The sequence below is a fragment of the Heterodontus francisci genome, chromosome 29, assembly GCF_036365525.1.
Source record: "Heterodontus francisci isolate sHetFra1 chromosome 29, sHetFra1.hap1, whole genome shotgun sequence".
Lineage (NCBI taxonomy): Eukaryota > Metazoa > Chordata > Chondrichthyes > Heterodontiformes > Heterodontidae > Heterodontus > Heterodontus francisci.
The window spans coordinates 48,070,029-48,077,642 of NC_090399.1; the positions used below are offsets into that span (position 1 = coordinate 48,070,029).

Genomic DNA, 7,614 nt, shown 5'->3' on the forward strand with positions numbered 1-7,614 from the left:
CCCCCATGTTCGAAATTCGCCAACCAGTGGAAACAACTTCTCAGCTGCTACCCAGTCAAGCCCTTTCAGAATCTTACATGTCTCAATTCGATCGCCTCTCATTCCTCTAAACTCCAGAGAATATAGGCCCAATTTACTCAGACTCTCATCATAAGACAACCGCTTCATCTCGGGGACCAATTTAATAAATCGTTGCTGCACCCCCTCTAGTGAAAGTATATATTTTCTTAAATGTGGAGACCAAAACTGCACACAGTATTCCAGGTACGGTCTCACCAAAGCCTAGGACAATTTTAGTAAGGCTTCGTTATTCCTGTACTCCAATCCCCTTGCACTAAAGGCCAACAAGTCATTTGTCTGCTGCACCTGCATATTAACTTTGTGTGTTCCTTGTAGGAGTACCCCCAAGTTTCTCTGAACATGAACACTTTCCAGTTTCACACCTGTTAAAAAAAAATCAGTTTTTCTATTTTTATGATCAAAATGAACGACTTCACACGGCCCTATAGTCCATTTGCCATCTTGTTGCCCACTCACTTAGCCTGCCTGTATCTCTTTGCGGCCTCTATATGTCCTCCTTGCAGCTTACTTTTCCACTGAGCTTCTTATCACGGCAAACCTAGATACAGTATTCTCTGTCCCCTCATCCAAATCATTAATATAAAGTGTAATTAGCTGAGGCCCCAGCACCAATCCTTGCGGCACCCCACTATTCACTGCCTGCCAACTTGAAAATGCCCCATTTAGGCCCACTCTCTGCTTCCTGTCTGTTAACCAATCCTCTAGCCGCACTAATATAATTCCCGCAACACCATGAGCCCTTGCCTATCTCCACATCTTGCCTATTATGCTTTTATGTGGCATCTTATCGAATGCCTTTTGGAAATCCAGGTATATGACATATATTTCCCTTTATCTACCCTACTAGTTACATCCTCAAAAAACTCTAACAAACTTGTCAAACAATATCTCTCTTTAGTAAAACCATGCTGACTTGTTCTAATCATGCTATGCTTTTCCAAGTGCAATGTTTAGAATTCTTTAATAATAGTTTCCTGCATCTTCCAAATGAATGATGTTAGGCTAACTAGCCTGTAGTTCCCACTTTTCACTCTACCTCCTGTCTTGAAAAACAGTGTAACATTTTTCAACTTCTAATCTGACGGGACCATTCCTGAATCTAAGGAATTCTGGAAAATCGTAGCCAGCACTTCCACTATCTCTGCATCTGTCTCTTTTAGAATCTTTGGATGTAGGCCATCTGGTCCCTGCGACTTGTCAGATTTTAGTTCCTCAAGTTTCTCCAATACTTTTTCTCAGCTCATATCAATAATCATAACTTCCTCACTATTATTAGCTCCTGGGTTATTGCCTATTTCTGGCATGAAACTAGTGTCTTCTACTGTGAAGACAGATGCAAATTATTTGCTCGATGCTTCTGCCATTTCCTCACTTCCCATGATGATCTCTCCTGTCTCTGCCTCTCAGGGACCAATGTCTACTTTAGCTATTATCTTTTTTTTAATTCGTTCATGGGATGTGGGTGTCACTGGCTAGGCCAGCATTTATTGCCCATCCCTAGTTGTCCTTGAACTGAGTGGCCATTTCAGAAGTCATTTAAGAGTCAACCACATTGCTGTGAGTCTGGAGTTAAATGTAGGCCAGACTAGGTAAGGACATTTTTATGTACTTACAAAAGCTCTTAGAATCTGTTTTTTATATTGCTGGCTAGTTCACACTCATATTCTATTGTTTCCCTTTTTATAAACTTTTTGGCGGCCCATTGCTGGTCCCAAACACTCTCCCAATCCTCAGACTTGCTACTATGTTTGTACAACATTGTAAGCCTCTTTGTTTAGTCTAATACTTTCCTTAACTTCCTGAGTAATTCACGGATGGGTCTGTCTTGATGAGTTTTTGTTCCTGAACGTAATGTAATTTTGTTGACCCCTTTGAATTATATCTTTAAATATTTCCAGCTGTGCATTTACCACCATACCTTCCAGTCTATTTACTCAATTAACCATAGCCAGTTCTTTCCTCATACCTTAATAATTGGCTTTGTTTAAATTCAAGGTTCTTGTTGGATTGAAATGTGTCACTTTCAAACTTAACATGAAATGCAATGATATTATGATCACTATTTCTCAGTGGATCTTTTACTATGACTTTGCTTATTAACCCTGCTTCATTACACAGTACAAGCTATAAGGTAGCTGCATCCCTAGTCGTCCTACAACGTATTGTTCCAAGAAATTTTCCTGTCATCTATCACAGAGGTCTTAGATGACAGCATGAGGGAGAGACTGGACAAGCCCTCAACCGTATCCGACCATTTCCCATACTTCTGCTGTTACGCCTTTTTCACTGCCAAAACCACAATAGCGTTCCCCTTGCCCTCACTTTCCACTCCACCAGCCTCCACATCCAAAGAATCATCCTCCACCATTTCCACCACATCCAATATGATGCCATCACCAAACACATCTTCTCTTCCCCTCCCCATCACATTCCAAAGGGATCCTTCCCGCCACAAAACTCTGGTCCACTCCCCCATCACCCCTGACACCTCATCCATTTCTCGTGGCACCTTCTCAAGCAATTACAGGAGGTGTAATACCTGGCCTTTCACATCATTTATCCTCGCCATCCATGGCCCCAAACATTCCTTCCAGGCGAAGCAGCGATTTACTTTTGTTTCTTCCAATTTAGTATACTGTATTTGCTGCTCACAGTGCGGTCTCCTCTACATTGGGGAGACCAAATGCAGATTGGTTGACTGCTTTATGGAACACCTTCACTCAGTTGGCATACCTGACCCCAAGCTTCCAGTTGCTTGCCATTTGAACTCACCATCTTGCTCTCATGCCCACATTTCTGTCCTTAGCCGAATGCAATGTTCCAATGAAGGTCAACGCAAGCTCGAGGAACAGCACCCCATCTCCCGATTAGGCACAGCCTTCTGAACTCAGCATTGAGTTCAACCACTTCAGAACATGCCCCCCCATTTTGATTGTTGTCTTTTACCATGTGCGGGTCTTAAACTAGTTTTTCATGTTTTTGCTTTTGGACAGAGCTGTTCATCACTCTACCATTAACACGCACTCTGAATAAAGGTTTTGTCTTTTACGACAACCACTTCGCTTCCCTTCCATTCCAAGACATCTTTGCCATTTAATCTCTCTCATCGTCGGCACCAACATAGAATTCCCCTTTTGTTCCCTCTCGGTTCCCGCTTACAACGGCATAAACCCATTGCATTTCTACCTTCCTTTCGTCTGAAGAAGTAATTTTCGAGTCGAAACATGAAGTCTTGTCTCTCTCGGCAGATGCTGCCAGACATGCTGAGTATACATGACATTTTCTGTAATGCTTCAGGTATTCGTCAGTAGTCGTGGCCGAGTGGTAAAGGCGATGGATTAGAAATCCATTGGGGTTTCCCCGCGCAGGTTCGAATCCTGCCGACTACGGTAGTTCTGTTTCTGATTCAGTTTAGCAGTTTCTTTGTCTTCCTTGGCAGTTGTAATCTTCTGCATAATATCCCACCATCAGTCATGTTTTTCTTATTCATCTGCATGTATTCTTGAAATATCTGTCTGAAATACAACAAAATCATCCAAATTTGCGGCAGAGCTCCTGTCTCTCTTCCGTACTGTGTCTAAGTCACTCGATGTGCCTTTGTGCTTGTGTCTGCCTGTGTGCGCGAGTTACCTGAAGCGTTGACTCTGCTGATGCTGCCGTGGATGCTGCCGGACCTGCTGAGTATTTCCAGCATTTCTTGTTTTTGTTTCTGATTTCTAGCATCTGCAGTATTTTGCTTTGATCTATGTTTGTGCTTGTTTGCCTGGGTGTGAATTTGCGCTTGTCTGTGTGAGTTGGGTTTGTTTTTGTTCGTGTATATCTGTAAGTTGCTCATCCTCAAACATCTTCAGACTTATTTCTAGAATCAGATTCTACCACGTCTTCAGGTAGAGCGTTGCAGGTCCCGACAACTCTCTGAGCGAAAAATAAATTCGGCTCACATCCTTTCTATATCTTTTGTTAGTGACTTTTAATCTATGACCTCTAGTTATTGACCCACTCACCAGAGGGATTTTCCCCTCTCTACACTCTTTTAATCTCGTATCATCCGGAAAATCTCCATTCGTTCACCTCCTAATGCCTGTTCCAAGTACAACAGTCTGAACTTTTCCAACATCTCGTCATTACTAATGTCCTACCATCCTGTTAAACCTCTTCTGTACTCTTCTAATATCTTCATCTCTGTGCTGAAGAATGGTAACCAGGATTAACCACAATACTTTAGCTAAGGCTGAAACACAGATTTTAAAGCTCTAGCCTCATCTCTTTGCGTTTATATGATATTCCTTGATTTATAAACCCAAGTAACAGATAGAATTTTCTAACCACCTTATGAAATTTTTATATATGGACACCAAGGTCTCTCTGCTCATCTACAATTTTCAAAAACGTTCCATTTCTAGTGCACTGTCTTTCCATATTAGTCCTCCCAAAGTAAATAATTTCACACAACCCCGCTTTGAACTCTACCTAATTCTTAATATACTATGTTTAACTGTGTGCCGAACGTTCTGTGCTCTTTTCTGAAAGTATCTTTGTTCCTGTGGAATTGTGAAACTTACCTCTGTATTGCAGTCTCTATCTGTCTCTTTCTGTGTCTGTCTCTCTGTGTCTGTCTGTTTCTCCCTCTATTTCCCTTTGCTTGATCTCTCTGTGTAATAACAGATTCTTCCTCGATGGCTGGTGAATTATCCCAGAAATATTCCCATACCTCTTGATCTCCTCAGTGCTCAAAATCTAACGATCTCATCTTTTAACGTGCACATAGACTAAACATTTGCAACCCTCTGGGGGAGTGAATTTCAAAGATTCACAAAAATCTGAATGAAGATATTTCTCCTCACCTTTCATTGTTCGAAACTGCAGACAGTACAGGCCCGTTTTACTTGTAAGACAGCCCTCTGATCCCAGGAATGAATGCAGTGAACCTTCGTTACACCAGCTCGAAGGTAGTTCCTTCTTCAGGAGGATACAATTGCTACACTGTACTTCATTTATGTTCTTACCTAAGCTTATATAATTGCAGAACGACTTACTGGTTCATATATTCTAACCCCTTGCAATAAAGGCTGACACACTATTTGCTTTCCTAATTGTTTGCTGTACTTGCATGTTAACTTTTGATGAATCGTGTACAAGGACAATTACATCCGTTTGAATATCAACATTTGCTGTTCTCTCTCCTTACTGCTCGTTTTTGCCTTTCAATATCAGCCCTCTTGTCAGTTAATCATTCAGTTTTCTCCCGAGACATCTCCATCTCTTTTTGTCTGTCTCGCTGTCACCCTCTGATCGAAAGATGTAGTTTCGTCCATTCGTGAGGCTCGGTAATATGAGGCGCGGTGGTAAAGTGGAAGGCGTTGCTCTAAAAAAAAAGTTACTGGGTTTGTAAATCGAGGAACAGTATAATAAAAACAAAGAGATCACGCTAGAAGTTTAAGATCTGTGTTTCGGCCTTAGCGGAATTTTGTGGTTAATTCTGCTCATCGATCCTGGAAGTAATCGCAAAACTTAAATTTCTTTTGTCGCACTTCATTGCGTGTCATCGACTTGATGTTTCGAATCTCTTCGAAGTTGTTACCTGGTACTGAACGGCGCTACAGAAATCCAAGTATTTCAGTTTTTACTCGCATCGGAGGAAGTTCTGGAGAGACAGCGGAGGGACAGGAAAATCATGGATTTCATACAAAACTGATAATCCTTTTAATGTCAGGAGAGTTAGTAATTACATTTCATCTTTCTTGCAGCTAATTTGCTGACAATCCTCATTCTTTACCGTGGAAAGTGCGGTCTCTCCAAATGCATCACCCATTGCCTGGAGGTCATGACCGCGGCTGAACTACTGATTCTGATCTTTGAAGGAATTTTGTATGTGATTAATGATTACCCATATGGTTGGACATAATTTCAATCCAATTTGTTTCATTTATTTTGATGTCAGTGCTCAATGTTCTGACCACCAGGCGCATTGTACCGGTCAATAGACTGAAGAGGAGACTCTGAGGTCATAGCAATGGTGAGAATCACAGTGATCCAGCGATGAAGAACTAAAGAAAATCCATCATTTTACAGCCCGCCATCTCAGGCAATATTATACTGATATGAATGGTGGTTTTCATATTTTTCAAATGGCATATGTTCAGTTTTTGAAACAAATTACAGCGATTTGTTCACCATTCTGGAGTAATCTGTGTGTACGCTTATGTGTTTGAGTTCATGCATGAACGCATTTATTTACAGTGTCCCAGGCGAAATTCAGAGAATGTGACTGCGCATCCACTGGCTCTTCTTACTAATTCAATCAAAAAAGTTAAGTCGGTTCATAGCACAAAATGCAATTTTAGCCTTCTGAACTGAAGTAGTTCAATTGACAGATGCACACAGAATATCCAAAGGCAATGTGAGCTGCAGTGCGGACTCTATATTCGGAACTTTATTGCAGGGAATCAAAGATGCCTGGGGTAATAGTAACGTCTGTCAATAATATGAGAAATGCATTATCGGATTGGAACAAACACATAACAATTTTTCCAGAACCGAAAAAATCATTTATACAAGCATGGAGGCAGAAGGCATGGCTGAGGCACTAAATGAGTATTTCGAATCTGTCCTTACCAAAGGTGATGCTGATGCAAAATTCATAGTGAAAGGGGAGGCAGTTGAGATACAGTTTGGGCTAAAAATTGAAATAGACTTGATACTAGAAAGCCTGGCGGTACTAAAAGTTGATAAATCTCCAAGACAGGATAGGATGCATCCGAACCTGTTGAGGGAAAGAAGGCTGGAAATTGCAAAGCTACTGGCCATAATCTTTCAATCTCCCTTACATACGGTGGTGATACCACCTTTGGTGCTAATAGTGAATTGAAAATGTTACACCCTTGTTGACAAAATGGTGTAAGGACAAACCCATAAACGACAGGCCAGTCAGTTTAACCTCAGTGGTGGGAAAGCCTTTTGAAACAATAATCCGGAGCAAACTTAACAGTCACCTAGACAAGTGTGGATTAATTAAGGAAATCCATCACAGATTTGTTTTCGGAAAATCGTGTTCAGTGAATTTAAATGGGTTTTTGATGATATAACAAAGAGGGTTTATGAGGGTAATCCAGTTGCTGCGGTGCATATGGACTTCCAAAAAGCATTTCATCAAATGCCACATAATAACATGGAGTGTACAATCAAGGAAATTATGATGAACCGTTATAAAACATTGTTTCGGCATCAACTTGTGTTCAATTCGGGGCGGAACACTTTAGAGAGAGTGCAGAAAAGATTCTCAAGAATAGTTCCAGGCATAAGGGAATTCAATGACATGGATTGGTTGGAGACGGCGGGATTGTTCTCCTTGGAGAAGAGAAGCTTGAGAGGAGATTAGTTAGAGGTGCTCAAAATCAGACGGAGTTGGTAGCTAGAAACTGTTCCAAATGCCAGAAGGCTCGAGAACCAAAGGACAGAGATTTAAAGTGATTGTCAAAAAAAGGTTCTTTATGCAGCGAGTGGTTACCATCTGGAATGCACTGCCCGAAAGGG

The 7,614-nt window shown here is 41.2% G+C and overlaps 1 non-coding gene across 1 annotated transcript; it reads left to right on the forward strand.

Moving 5' to 3' along the window:
- The first annotated feature begins 3,388 nt into the window (after positions 1–3,388).
- Positions 3,389–3,470, forward strand: trnas-aga (transfer RNA serine (anticodon AGA)). The gene has a single exon. It is a non-coding gene; the product is annotated as a tRNA-Ser (tRNA).
- The last annotated feature ends 4,144 nt before the right edge of the window (positions 3,471–7,614 follow it).